This window comes from Arachis hypogaea, chromosome 2 (genome assembly GCF_003086295.3).
Source record: "Arachis hypogaea cultivar Tifrunner chromosome 2, arahy.Tifrunner.gnm2.J5K5, whole genome shotgun sequence".
In the NCBI taxonomy this organism is placed as follows: Eukaryota; Viridiplantae; Streptophyta; class Magnoliopsida; order Fabales; family Fabaceae; genus Arachis; species Arachis hypogaea.
Genome location: NC_092037.1, coordinates 80216420 through 80231775, shown reverse-complemented (window position 1 = coordinate 80231775; position 15356 = coordinate 80216420).

The following is a 15356-nucleotide window of genomic DNA, read 5'->3' as shown; positions in this document are numbered from 1 at the left end:
ACCACCTTTTCTAGGCCTTTTCGGCCTTTAGGTTTTGGGCTACGTTCCTTTTGATGGGCCTTCCTTGTTTTATTGTCCGAGGTCCGACCTGTAGGCGTGAGCCTTAGGACGAGGTCGGACCTTTTATGAATTTGCCGAGTTGGAGGAGCCCGGTCAGGGTATGAACAGTGCCCCTGCCCGAGTTCGTCCTTTTTGGGAGGTCGAGCTCGGGCATAGTAGTTTTTTCAAAATTCAAAAATGGCCGTTCCTGCATTTATTGCATTTTACCGTTTTTCCTCGATTTCCGTTCGGGCCCTGTGAAGGCTTTATTTATTTGCCCCTTTTCCTCCTTTTCTGCATTTTATTTTTCTTTACCCTTTTTCGAGCACTGCTTCTTCTTTCTCTTCCCTGAATCTCTCCGTGTGTCTTTCTGGGGTTTCCTCTGTGCCGTCGTTCCGTTCTCCTCGCTTCGGAGCTCGTCGTCTTCGTTTCTTTCTTCCAGGTTTGTTCCCATGTTTTTCTTTTCTTGTGCATATATGCTTCTGTTCTTTGTGTGGCTCTTGTTTGTTTCTTTTTCTTTATGCCTGGGTTGCCCCGAAAAGAGGCGCCGCCATTGCTTGTTTGTTTGTATATATGGGGGGGCTCTTTTTTTTTCTCTGGTATTTTTTGATCCGGGTTGCCGCATTTTCTTCGTGGGGTTTTTGTTTCTTGCTTTGCTGAATGGGTTTTCGCTGTCTTCTTTATGTGATTTTTGCTTGCTGTTGTATTCTTCTTTGTAGGTAAGAATTTTATGTCTCGAAAGGTTCTTCAAGCGATGTCGACTAAGATTCCATGTGGTCTTGGTTGGGTAGACCCTCTTCCTCTAAGAGTCCCTTCTGTGGTAGATTCTGAGTATTTAGCTAGGTTCCGTAGGCACTGTAGTATATGTGAAAATAGAGAGTCTGAGAGGGATTATGAACTAGTAGCCCCGGATTCCGAGGAGAGAGTGTGCTTCCCGCCCTTAGATAGTTCCGAGAAGCTCTTCTTTTATGCTTATGATTGTTTTTTCTCTAAGCTGAGTGTCCGACTTCCCTTTACCGATCTGGAGACCGAGGTGTTATGGTCGTGTAACCTTGCCCCTACACAGCTCCATCCAAATTCTTGGGCGTTTTTAAAGCTGTTTCAACTTTTGTGTCAGTTTTTGGGCGTCTCTCCCTCTATTTCTCTTTTTTCCTATTTGTTTGTGTTGACGAAGCCGGGGTCGGGTGGAGGGAAGGTATCTTGGGTCTCTTTTAAGGCTAACCAGGGAAGGAAGTTTTGTACCCTGTATGATGAGTCCTTTCATGATTTTAAGAACTTTTATTTCAAGGTCCGGGCTACTGGAGATGTCCGACCTTTCTTTCTAGATGAGAGTGGGGAGCCTTCTTTTCCTCTTTGTTGGCAGGAGAATGTAGTGTCTACTAAGTATACCCTTGAGAGTCTAGATGAGGTGGAGCAGGCCTTTGTGGGTGTGGTAAGCAGTTTATGGGGTCGGGCACCTCACTTGGACACGAAGAAAATGTTGGGAGATCCAAGCCTTCTCCGTTCCGAGTTAGGTAGTTCCCGACCTCTCCGAGATTCATCTTTTTTTAGCATTTTGGTTTTGCTTGTTTTGGTGGAATTTCTGTTTGTGGTAATCCTTTTTTATTTTTGCAGAGATGTCTTCTCAGGCGGATTCCATGAAGTACCTTCGTCGGACGAAGAAGTCTGTGGCTGCTCGAAATATCGAGGCTGGGGAGGCTTCTGCCCGATCTTCTCCGAAGAAGACTACTGTGGGTGTTACTACTCGGTCGAAGACTATTCCGACTCCCCAGTTCCGAGCTATAAATCAAGATCCTCCGACCTCTGGACCCGGTCACTCTTCCCCGCCTTCGTCCTCGGGTCCTCCTCCCAAGAAACAGAAGACCTCTCAAGAGCTTGCGGGTTTTAATGACAAGGATTTTGATGCTCTTGGTTGGATTGAACAGCATATTCTCCCACAGACCTTTATTTCTACTGATGATGTGTCTATGGAGCACCATTTTCAGTATATGGCGCGGAGTTGTGTCCGGATGGCTAGTCTTCATGCCGCTATTGCCCGGGAGTTCAAGAAATCCCCCATTGGTGCGACCAGCTCCCGACTTGAGAAGGCTCAGTCTGAGTTTGAGAAGATTAGTGAGCTGAAGGCTGCTAGGATTACTGAGCTGGAGGCATCTTTCGAAAAAGAGAAAGCTAAAGCTACTGCGGCTGTGGCGGCAGCGAAAGCATCTGAGGAGATGGCGAAGGCGGCGACGGAGAATTATACTCGGATATATGCCGAGCTTGTGGAGACAAAGGAGAGGTTGCAATCCGCTCAGGATGATTTTTACGAGCTAGAAGGTCATGTGGCTAAGGGTATGGATGCTATGTTTGAAAATTTGAAGGCTCAGGTCCGGGTTCTTACTCCTGACCTGGATCTGAGCTTATTTAGTACGGTTAACGTTGTTGTGGAGGGAAAGATTGTTCCTGCTCCCAACGAGGATGAGGTTCCGGTGTCGGACCCCAAAGTTCCGGTTGCGAACCCGACTTCACCTTTGGATGGATCTGGTGTGGAGGTTTTAAACCGGGATGACGGTGCCGTCGATGCAGTCCCGATTTCTATGTTTCCTCCGCAGCCTTCTGTTGATGTGGAGTCTGGAAAGGACCTTGATCCTCTGTAATCTTTTATTTTTGGTTTTTTGCCCGGCCTGTGGGCTCTTTTGTTTTTGGATGGTTTCTGTGAACGCTTTGGACGCCTTTTTGCTATTAGCTACTTGTAGTAACTTTTTAGCTTATTATGCGGTGTTGCGTTTTGACTTTTTGTTTCCGCTTTTATGCTTTTTAGTTGTTTTTGGATAACAACCTTTTAGCTAGCGCTTGAAACTTTTGTTTTACCCCTTCCTTTGATTTCGTTTTTTCGCTTGTACTTTTTAGTTGTTTTTGTATAGCAACTTTTTAGTAAGCGTTTTCGAAATCTTTGCTTTCGCCGTTTTAAGGCTTCTTTCTCGGATCCGGGCTTTTTTCTCGGACCTCGGGCGTTCGAGTACCTCCCTTTGTTGGGTCCGACCTTGTCGTTGGTCGGCCTTTTAAGTTATTTTTGTAATCTCTTTTTATTTGGCTTTTTGAGCCTTTTCAGAGTTGCTTTATAACTTCTCACATTAATTTGAACCTCGTCGCTTTATCTTTGCCGACCTTGTGTGGTCTCTTGGCAAATGATTTTTTGCGTTTTGCCGAGCATAAATTAATGCGCCTTGGCGGGGTACTTTCTAGGATTTGTTTCATCATGAGGAAGAAGAAAAGAAAATAGAAAAATTTGATTAGTATTAAAAAAGAAAGAATATTTACAGAGTGTTTACCCTTGACTAGGTCGGGTGCCTTACTTGACCGGGTGTATTAAAAAACCCTTGTAGGGAAAAAGAGTACACCTTGGGTTAAATTTTTCTAGCTGTAGTACCGTCTTAGATTACAGGCGTGCCAGGCCCTGGGCAGCTCATTGCCTTCTAGGTCGGATATTTTGTAATAGCCTGTCCCTAAGACTTCTGTTACCTTGTAGGGTCCTTTCCAATTTGCAGCTAGCTTTCCTTCTCCCGACTTTTGTGTTCCGATGTCATTTCGGATTAGAATCAGGTCGTGAATGGAGAAGCTTCGCTTTATTACTTTCTGATTGTATCTGAGGGCCGTTCGCCGTTTTAAGGCTTCTTCTCGGATCCGGGCTCTTTCTCGGACCTCGGGGAGGAGGTCGAGTTCTTCCTTTTGTGCCTGCGGGTTACCTTCTTCGTGGTAGAAGATGACTCTGGGTGACCCTTCATCTATTTCGATAGGAATCATTGCCTCCATCCCGTAAGCTAGTCGGAATGGCGATTCTCCCGTTGTAGAGTGTGGGGTTGTCCGATATGCCCATAGTACCTGGGGGAGCTCCTCGGCCCATGCCCATTTGGCCTCTTGGAGTCTTCGTTTTAACCCGGCCAAGATGACTTTATTTGCGGCCTCTGCTTGTCCATTGGCTTGTGGGTGCTCGACTGAGGTGAATTGCTGTTTGATTTTTAGTTCGGCCACCAAGTTCTGAAAACTTGTGTCCGTGAACTGTGTTCCATTGTCTGTTGTGATGGAGTAGGGGACTCCGAACCTTGTGACAATGTTTTTGTATAGGAATTTGCGACTTTTCTGAGCCGTAATGGTGGCTAAGGGTTCAGCTTCGATCCACTTTGTGAAGTAGTCGACCCCTACGATGAGGTATTTGACTTGCCCCGGTCCTTAGGGGAACGGGCCGAGTAGGTCAAGTCCCCATTTTGCGAAGGGCCATGGTGCGATGATGCTGATAAGGTCTTCGGCTGGTGCCTTGTGGAAATTGGCGTGTTTTTGGCAGGGGGGCATATTTTCACAAATTCCGTTGCGTCTTTCTGCAAGGTCGGCCAGTAGAACCCGGCTCGGACTACTTTTTTGGATAATGCCCGAGCTCCGAGATGGTTCCCACACATGCCTCCGTGGACTTCTTCGAGGACGTTCTTTGTTTCTGAGGTCGGGACGCACCTAAGGAGGGGGTTTGAGAATCCTCTTCTGTATAATACGTCGTGAATTAGTGTATAATTCTGGGCGTCTTTCGTGAGTCTTTTAGCTTCCTTTCTTTCGGTAGGAAGAGTTCCCGACTTCAGGTAGTTGAGTATGGGGGACATCCATCCTTGCTGTTGGTTGGATATATTTAGCGTTTCTTCCTCTCTTAGCACGGAGGGGGATTGTAAGGTTTCTTGGAGGAGACTTCTGTTGTTGCCTCCGGGCTTGGTGCTGGCGAGCTTTGAGAGGGCGTCTGCCCGGGCGTTTTGTTCCCGAGGTATGTGCTGAATCTGTATCTCTGAAAAGTGGCGTAGTTGTGCCTGTGTTTGGTCCAGGTATTTTTTCATGGTGGGGTCTTTGGCCTGGTAGCTTCCATTTACTTGTGATGTGACGACCTGGGAGTCGCTGAAGATCGTGATTTTCTGGGCTCCGACCTCTTCGGCTAGCTTTAGACCTGCTAGTAGGGCCTCGTATTTGGCTTGGTTGTTCGAAGCCTGGAACTCGAATTTTAGGGATAGTTCTATCCGCATTCCTTGGTCGCTTTCGAGTATAACCCCAGCTCCGCTTCCAGTTTTGTTTGAGGACCCGTCGACATACAGGTTCCATGAGAGTGGGGTTCCAGGGGTCTCAGTGTATTCTGCGATGAAGTCGGCTAGATACTGAGATTTTATGGCAGTCCGGGTTTCATAGTGGAGGTCGAACTCGGACAACTCCACCGCCCATTGCAGTATTCGTCCTGCCAGGTCTGTTTTTTGGAGGATGTGTCTCATGGGTTGGTTTGTCCGGACTTTGATGGTGTGGGCTTGAAAGTAGGGACGGAGCCTCCGAGCTGTGAACACTAGGGCGTAGGCGAATTTTTCTATCTTCTGATAGTTTAATTCGGACCCTTGTAGTGCCTTGCTTACAAAGTATATGGGGTGTTGTCCTTGGTCATTTTCTCGTATTAATGCTGAAGCGACTGCTCGATGTCCAACCGAGAGGTATAGTACGAGCTCTTCTCCTTTTAAAGGTCGGGTTAGGATTGGTGGCTGCCCGAGGAATTCCTTGAATTCTTGAAAGGCTTTTTCGCACTCCGGGGTCCATGAGAAGGGTTTCCCTTTTTTTAGGAGTGAGTAGAGAGGTAGTGACTTTATTGCTGACCCTGCCAAGAATCTTGATAGGGCGGCTAGCCTTCCATTCAGTTGTTGTACTTCTTTGACACACGTCGGGCTCTTCATATTGAGTATCGCTTGGCATTTGTCCGGGTTTGCTTCGATGCCCCTTTGAGTCAGCATGAAGCCTAAGAACTTTCCGGCCTCTGCGGCGAAGGTGCACTTTGTCGGGTTAAGTCTCATGTTGTGTTTTCTGATGGTTCCGAAGATACTGGCGAGGTCGGTCAACAAGTTTTTGTCTTCTTGTGTCTTTACCAGCATGTCGTCGACATACACCTCTAGCTGTAATCCGATGTGCTCTGAGAACACTTTGTTCATTAGCCTCTGGTAGGTTGCCCCTGCGTTCTTCAGCCCGAAGGGCATCACTACGTAGCAGTAGTTTGCCCTTGGGGTTATGAACGAGGTTTTTTCTTGGTCGGGTCCGTACATCGGGATCTGATTGTATCCCGAGTATGCGTCCATGAAGGAGAGATACCTATAGCCTGAGGCTGCGTCTACTAAGGCGTCGATGTTTGGTAGTGGATATGGGTCTTTAGGGCAGGCTTTGTTGAGATCCGTGTAATCGACGCACATCCTCCATTTTCCATTGGGCTTTTTCACCAGGACCACGTTTGCGAGCCATAGGGGGTATTTTACTTCCCTAATGAACCCTGCATCTAGCAGTGCTTGTACTTGTTCTTCTATTGCTTGCATGTGCTCGGGTCCGAGCTTTCGGCGTCTTTGTTGGACAGGTCGGGATCCCGGGTAAACTGATAGCTTATGGCACATCAGGTCGGGGCTTATGCCTGGCATGTCGGAGGCTTTCCAGGCGAAGAGGTCGGAATTCTCCCTTAAGAGGGTTATGAGTTCCTCCTTTAGGCCCGCTTCGAGGTTTGTTCCTATGTTTGTTATTTTTTCAGGTGTGTTCCCAATCTGGACTTTTTCGGTTTCTCCCTCTGGTTGTGGCCGAAGATCTTCTCGGGATTGAACTCGTCCGAGCTCTATTGTGTTGACCTCTTTCCCTTTTAGGCTCAGGCTTTCGTTATAACATCGCCGCGCTAGTTTTTGGTCGCCTTTTAGGGTAGCGATTCCTTTTGCGGTAGGGAACTTCATACAGAGGTGTGGGGTCGAGACTATAGCTGCCAGTCTGTTTAGGGTCGGTCGCCCAATGAGGGCATTGTATGCTGAAGTGACGTCGACTATAATGTAGTCGATGCTTAATGTTTTAGATTGCTCGCCTCTTCCAAAGGTAGTGTGTAGCGAGATGTATCCTAAGGGATGGATCGGGGTATCCCCTAGCCCAAATAGGTCGGTGGGATAGGCCTTTAGTTCTTTTTCTTCAAGTCCGAGCTTGTCGAAGGCCGTTTTGAACAGGATATCTGCTGAGCTTCCCTGGTCAATCAGGGTTCGATGTAAGTTGGCGTTTGCTAGGATAATGGTGATTACCATTGGATCGTCGTGCCCGGGTATTATCCCTTGAGCATCTTCTCGGGTAAATGAGATAGTAGGTAATTCGGGCAGGGGACTGTCTTCTCGGACGTGATAGACTTCTTTGAGGTGTCTTTTTCGCGAGGATCTGGATGTTCCTCCGCCTGCAAAACCTCCATTTATCATGTGAACGTGCCTTTCAGGGGTTCGTGGGGTTTGTTCGGCCCGATCTTCGTTATCTCCCCGCCTTCTCTTCCTGGTCTCTTCTCCTTTCTCTGCTATGTATCTATCGAGTTTTCCTTCTCTGGCTAGCTTTTCTATAACATTTTTTAGGTCGTAGCAGTCGTTAGTAGAATGACCGTAGAGCTTGTGATATTCACAGTATTCGGACCGATCTCTCCCCGCTCTTTTGTGTTTTAGCGGTCGGGGCGGTGGGATCTTTTCGGTGTGGCATACTTCTCTGTAGATGTCTACCAGGGAGACTCGGAGGGGGGTGTAGTTGTGGTACTTCCGTGGCTTGTCCGAGTTGGGTTCTTCTTTCTTCTTTTGTTCCCGATCTCGATCTCGGAGTGGGTAGGTTGATTCCTTCCTAGAAGAGTCTCTTAGCTGGGAGGTTTCCTCCATGTTGATATATTTTTTTGCCCGCTCCTGCACCTCGTATAGGGAGGTCGGGTATCGTTTGGATAGGGATTGGCTAAACGGTCCCTCTTTTAGGCCGTTTGCTAGTCCCATGATGGCTGCTTCAGTGGGCAAGTGTTGTATGTCCAGACAGGCTTTGTTGAATCGCTCCATGTATTCTCGGAGAGTTTCTTGGTTACCTTGTTTGATCCCGAGTAGACTGGGGGCATGTTTTGTCTTGTCCTTTTGAATGGAGAACCTTGTTAGGAATTTTTTGGTTAGGTCTTCGAAGCTGGTGATTGATCTTGGTGGCAGGTTGTCGAACCACTTCATGGCTGACTTGGTGAGAGTGGTGGGGAAGGCTTTGCACCGAATCGCGTCGGAGGCGTCGACTAGGTACATTCTGCTTCTGAAGTTGCTAAGGTGGTGACATGGATCGGTGGTGCCGTCGTAGAGATCCATATCGGGTGGTTTGAAGTTTCGCGGTACCTTCTCCTTCATGATCTCTTGCGTGAAGGGATCATGGTTACCTTCGGGGGTGGTGCCGCGTTCTGTCCGGTCTTTCAGGTTGGCCTCTATTTTCCGCAGTTTTTCTTCTAATTCTCTGCGTTTTCGAGTCTCCCTTCTCAGATCTTGTTCAGTTTCTTTCTGCTTTTTTATGTCCTCTTCGAGTTGTTTCAGCCGGTTTTGTTGTGCCCGGACTGCTTCTAGAATTTCCGAGCTCTTCTCTTTTTCGGAAATTTGTGGATCTTTGTTTGGGAGTGATGTCTTTGGGCGATTCTGTTTGTTTCCTCCTGGAGTGCGTGGTGATAGAGGGCTGTCCGATCGTTCTCCGGTGTCAATTTCGTCCTCTTGTTCAGACGCAGCGCGGTCATTGTTGTGAGGGTTGTCCGCCATGGTAGAGGGATGACTTCCAGGTCCCCGGCAACGGCGCCAATGTTCCGAGGGTTACCTGAAACGTGTAGCTCGGTCGTCTGGAGAGGCCCGAGGTGGGGGTTCAGGGACCCGAGCTTGATATGCGGAGTGGTTGGTGGTTGTACCTGCAATGACACTCCGATGCTTAAGTTAGCATGGGTCCAAGCAGATATGTGTAGAATGTGGAATGAATGCCATACCTGGGTGCTCCAGTGTATTTATAGTAGTTGGCCGTGACCTTCCCTGGATAAGATATTCTTATCTTATCTTATCTTTGGGAGTTTTATCTCTATCTTTGTGGAACCGCCTTTTCTAGGCCTTTTCGGGCTTTAGGTTTTGGGCTACGTTCCTTTTGATGGGCCTTCCTTGTTTTATTGTCCGAGGTCCGACCTGTAGGCGTGAGCCTTAGGACGAGGTCGGACCTTTTATGAATTTGCCGAGTTGGAGGAGCCCGGTCAGGGTATGAACACTATCCATAATTGGAATCCTTCGGAACCTTGGGAAAGGAATGGAGGATTCATGCTAGAGAAGCTTTCTCACAGTGAATTGGATTGGGGTTTGGATGGATATTGTGACATGTAATCCTACCAAATTGTGGTCCATGAAACTGTGTGGTATAATCAGTGATCAAGCATCATCTCTTCTTATGAACATTTAAACCAAGGGATTGGGAATTTGTTTGTTTTTAGAGAGAATTGGTGAGCCAAGGGATTGGGATCCAATCATATAAGATTGCCAAGCAAAATTCAATGAATGCATTGGTTGAGGAAGAGATAAAAATGTTTTGATTCGGAGATCTCAATATCTCCTAACACCCAATGAACTCCCCATCCTGATCTACACTTTCTATTTACATTCTGCAATTTCAATTCATGCAATCACCCCCATCCCTTTTAATTTCAGCACTTTAATTTCTCGCTCTTTAATTCATGCAATTTAATCTTCCGCAATTCTCATCTAAATCTTGATTCCGCTCAACTAGAACAAACTTCTAATCCGAATTGCTCATTCAACCAATCCTTGTGGGATTCGACCTCACTCTATTGTGAGTTTTTACTTGACGATAACCGGTGCACTTGCCGGAAGGAATTTTGCCGATTGTGCAATTTCCTAAAATCATAGCATCAAGGTTATGCTAGCATCAATTATTTTGATGTGGTGGCAATACTTTTGTTTTCTGAATGTATGCTTAAACAGTGCATATGTCTTTTGAATTTGTTGTTCATGAATGTTGACTCTTGAAAGAATGATGAAAAAGGAGACATGTTACTGAGGATCTGAAAAATCATAAAAATGATTCTTGAAACAAGAAAAAGCAGTGAATTAAAAAAAAATGAAAAAAAAGAAAGAGAAAAACGAAAAAAAAGAGAGAAAAGAAAAAAATAAAGTTGTGATCCAAGGCAAAAAGAGTATGCTTAAGAACCCTGGACACCTCTAATTGGGGACTCTAGCAAAGCTGAGTCACAATCTGAAAAGGTTCACCCAATTAGGTGTCTGTGGCATGTATGTATCCGGTGGTAATACTGGAAGACAGAGTGCTTTGGGCCACGGCCAAGACTCAATAAGTAGCTGTGTTCAAGAATCATCATACTCAACTAGGAGAATCAATAACACTATCTGGATTCTGAGTTCCTAAAGAAGCCAATCGTTCTGAATTTCAAAGGATAGAGTGAGATGCCAAAACTGTTCAGAGGCAAAAAGCTAAAAGTCCCGCTCATCTAATTAATGCTGATCTTCATAGATGTTTTTGGAATTCATTGTATATTCTCTTCTTTTTATCTTATTTGATTTTCAGTTGCTTGGGGACAAGCAACAATTTAAGTTTGGTGTTGTGATGAGCGGATAATTTGTATGCTTTTTGGCATTGTTTTTAGTATGTTCTAGTTAGTTTTTAGTATATTTTTATTAGTTTTTAGTTAAAATTCACTTTTCTGGACTTTACTATGAGTTTGTGTGTTTTTCTGTGATTTCAGGTATTTTCTGGCTGAAATTGAGGGACCTGAGCAAAAATCTGATTCAGAGACTAAAAAGGACTGCAGATGCTGTTGGATTCTGACCTCCTTGCACTCGAAGTGGATTTCCTGGAGCTACGGAAGCCTAATTGGCGCGCTCTCAACGGCGTTGGAAAGTAGACATCCTGGGCTTTCCAGCAATGTATAATAGTTCATACTTTTCCCGAGATTTGATGGCCCAAACTGGCGTTCCAAATCAGCTCAAAACTGCCCGGCGTTAAACGCCGGAACTGGCACAAGAATGGGAGTTAAACGCCCAAACTGGCACAAAAGCTGGTGTTTAACTCCAAGAAGAGTCTCTACACGAAAATGCTTCAATGCTCAGCCCAAGCACACACCAAGTTGGCCCGGAAGTGGATTTTTATGTAATTTACTCATTTCTGTAAACCCTAGGCTACTAGTTATCTATAAATAAGACCTTTTGCTATTGTATTTTCATCTTTGGATCTTTGGATCTTTGGGATCATTTTAGATCTTTTGATCACGTTTGGAGGCTGGCCTCTCGGCCATGCCTAGACCTTGTTCTTATGTATTTTCAACGGTGGAGTTTCTACACACCATAGATTAAGGTGTTGAGCTCTGCTGTACCTCGAGTATTAATGCAATTACTATTGTTCTTCTATTCAATTCAGCTTATTCTTGTTCTAAGATATTCATTTGCACCCAAGAACATGATGAATGTGATGATTATGTGACACTCATCATCATTCTCACTTATGAACGAGTGCCTGACAACCACTTCTGTTCTACAAGCAAACAAGGCTTGAATGTTTATCTCTTGGATACCTTAATCGGAATCTTCGTGGTATAAGCTAGAATTGATGGCGGCATTCAAGAGAATCCGGAAGGTCTAAACCTTGTCTGTGGTATTCTGAGTAGGATTCAATGATTGAATGACTGTCACGAGCTTCAAACTCCTGAAGGCTGGGCGTTAGTGACAGACGCAAAAGAATCACTGGATTCTATTCCAACCTGATTGAGAACCGACAGATGATTAGCCGTGCCGTGACAGGGTGCGTTGAACATTTTCACTGAGAGGATGGGAGGTAGCCACTGACAACAATGAAACCCCACATACAGCTTGCCATGGAAAGGAGTAAGAAGGATTGGATGAAGACAGTAGGAAAGCAGAGAGACGGAAGGGACAAAGCATCTCCATACGCTTATCTGAAATTCCCACCAATGAATTACATAAGTATCTCTATCTTTATCTTTATGTTTTATTCATCATCCATAATCATTTGAGTTTGCCTGACTAAGATTTACAAGGTGACCATAGCTTGCTTCATACCAACAATCTCTGTGGGATCGACCCTTACTCGCGTAAGGTTTATTACTTGGACGACCCAGTACACTTGCTGGTTAGTTGTACGAAGTTGTGATAAAAAGTTGAGATTACAATTGTGCGTACCATGTTGATGGCGCCATTGATGATCACAATTTCGTGCACCATGCATGCACACAATTATTATGAGGTCTCTTCATAGGTTGTAATGGGGCTAGGGTCAAGGTAGGATTGTATATTTGGTTAAGTGAGCTTGAATTTGAATCTTTGATTAACATAAGCCTCCCACCTAACCTATATAACAACCTATACAATTAAGTACTAATCTAACTACCCATTCCTCACTTTTTCACATAGTCATGTATTTTTTTCATTTCACAACACCTATGCATTGATCTTTATTGAGCTTCTCTTTGGGGCATTTTGTCCCCTTTTTATTTTTTTCTCTTTTTTTCTATTTTTTTTTCTTTTCTTTTCTTTTCACATTTATTATATTTTTTCTTTTTTTCTTTTATTTTTTCTCATTTTTTTATTTTTTCAAGCTACATACAAGAACATCAATGCATAAGGTCTATACATTTTAATTAATACATGAGTATGTACCCAATTCCCAATATAGAAATACAAAACAAAAACACAACCTTTTTCCCAACCAATGTCCTATGTTTCCCACACTTGAATGATACACACACACACTAGCCTAAGCCAATCAAAGATCCAAATTAAAGACATTTGTTATTTTTTGCTTTAAGGCTTGTAATGTGCTAAATTAAGAACAAAGTGGGTTAATTGTAGGCTCAAATTGGCTAACAATGGAAGATAAAAGGTAGGCTATATGGGTAAGTGAGGTAATGAAATGATGGTGTCAATCATATAAATGCATGAATATAAGGAATAATGGACATATAGACTCAAACAAAGCAAAGATTACAATCATAGAAAGAGAATAATGCACACAAGAAGGAAGATAAGTGGTTATAAGATGTAACCACGCAATTAGGCTCAAAACTCACATGCTTGTGTGTTCGTAGCTCAAAAACCATGTTCCGAGATAAATTCTTTCAAGCAAGTTCAACAAAAATTTTTTCTCAAATTGGTAGGGTGTCCTAAAAATAGTTTCTTGGAAAAGAAATCATCACCTTAACCAAGTAGTCCTAACGAGAAAGAAATGGTAAAAATATGTATAAATTCTAACTAACATGAAACCTATCATGCAATGCAATAACTATCTAACAAAGAAAATAAAAAATTGGTGTTGAAAAGGAATTGTTACCTATGGAGATCGGTCGAATGACCTCCCCACACTTGAAAATTGCACCGTCCTCAGTGCATGCTTAGAAGCGCAAGGTGGACGGGTTGCTACAACTGGTGATTTTCTTTAAAAGGTCGTGCGGTGACTTATTTGTTGCCCCATTTAAAAGCTTTTCCTTTTTCTTCCTTCTTGGTGGCTAAACTAAAAGGAAAGAAAAAGAAAAAAAATTAAGCCTATAACAAAAATTTGAAAGTAAATAGAACATAGGCAGGGGCTAATGCCAAATAAGGGTATGGTTGGCTACTACATGGTAGCTACTACATGTGAGTAAGAAAACAATATAAGCAAAGGGCATATCAATTAATACTTGATGCGAGAGTAAAGTCAAAGCATGAAGAGCATGTTGAGCATCAAGTTCAAACAAGAAAGAGTGGGTCATGAAAGACAATAGAAGTTCATGCCAATGCACAAAGGATGCAAAAATCATCAAATGTTAAGTATTGACATAGAAATTTCATCACCCATCAATATCAAACAAGTTCATGAGCACCAAAAGAATGCAAGAAGATTCTCAACAATTGAGTATAAGAATTCAACACCATTCTTAAAATGAGAAACTTAGAAAATAAAATGAAAACAAAGTAGAAAAACAAAACTAAAATGCAATGAATGAAAATAAGCAAATGCATTAAAAGAAAATGGAGGAAACGAAAAAAATTTGTATTTTTAGTATTTTATTTATTTATTTATTTATTTATTATTATATTATTATTATTTTTTTATAATCATTAAAATTTGTTTTTTATTAAAAGAAAAAAAAATTTCCAAGAGAGGAAGAAGAAAAAAATAGAAAGAAAGAAGAAGAAAAGAAGAAAGAAGGAGAAACGAGAAAAGCAGGGTGCAAATCCGCGCGCACGCGCGGATGCAGCAGGGACAATCCGTGCGCATGCGCACCGCGCTCTTATGCGTGGATGAGATTGTGCTCCCAGCACAATGCCAGCATAAAGCTCGCACAACTCTCGGGTTGTTGTACTAGAAGTTGCGGAAGTGCAATCCGTGCGTGCGCGCATAGCATGCTAGCGCGCCGATGCCCGTTTTTTTTCTTTTTTCTTTTTTATTAGAAGCATAAGAATACAATTTAACACTTTCCTAACCTATAAACATTCTAAAGCAACTAAAATGCAATTTTAACAAAAATCTTCAACTTTTCAAAAAATTTTCAAAAAAAAACAAAACTTGTACTTCAAGTAACCTACTTTAACAACAATCTAGACTAATCAAAATACACTACAACAACCTATCAATCACAACAAAATGTATAAGAGTGTAGAAAAGAAGAAAACTACCTATAATGGCAACTCAAATCACTTATTAAGTATATATACAAGAGAATGGAAAGAGTTTACCATGGTGGGGTGTCTCCCACCTAGCACTTTTATTTATTATCCTTAAGTTGGACTTATGGGGAGCTCCTCATCAAGGTGGCTTGTGCTTGAAGCTATCCTTGAACATCCACCAATGCTTGAATCTCCAATAAGCTCCATTGTTCAAAATCAATATCTCCAAGCTTTGATGGAGTTCTTCACAAACTACGGGCTCCCAAAATTGATCCACATCTATCCCTGGATCCCAATATCTTGTTTCTACACCCATCTTTAAGTTGGTCATCATTAATCCACTCGGGTGGCATAATCTTGGAATTCTCATTTAAGCAACCAAACAACATCCTAGACCGAAGCAATCTAATTCTACACCAACCGTTGCAATTAAACTTTGAACATGCAACCATAATGAACCTAGAATGATGTTTTCAACCACTAACCATCTCCTTCTTACTCTTAAAGCCACAAATATGTCTAAGTTGACCATCCATTTCAATCAACCCATATTCACGGGGAATAATAAAGCTTAAGTATAAGGAACTTACCCACTTGAATGAAAGAATGGATGATAATGGCTTACCCACTTGAATGTATCTCCAATGTCCTTGCAAGCTCTACTCCCTTGTTTGCTTCCTTGTCAATCTCCACCACTTCATAAACTTCTTCATTCTCAATCCTTTGTTCATCAACTTCATCTAACTCTTCTCCATCACTCAAGTCATAAATGGGAGGTTGAGAGAAATCTACCTCCACATTACTTTCTATCTCATTGGGAGAGGGGTCTTCAAG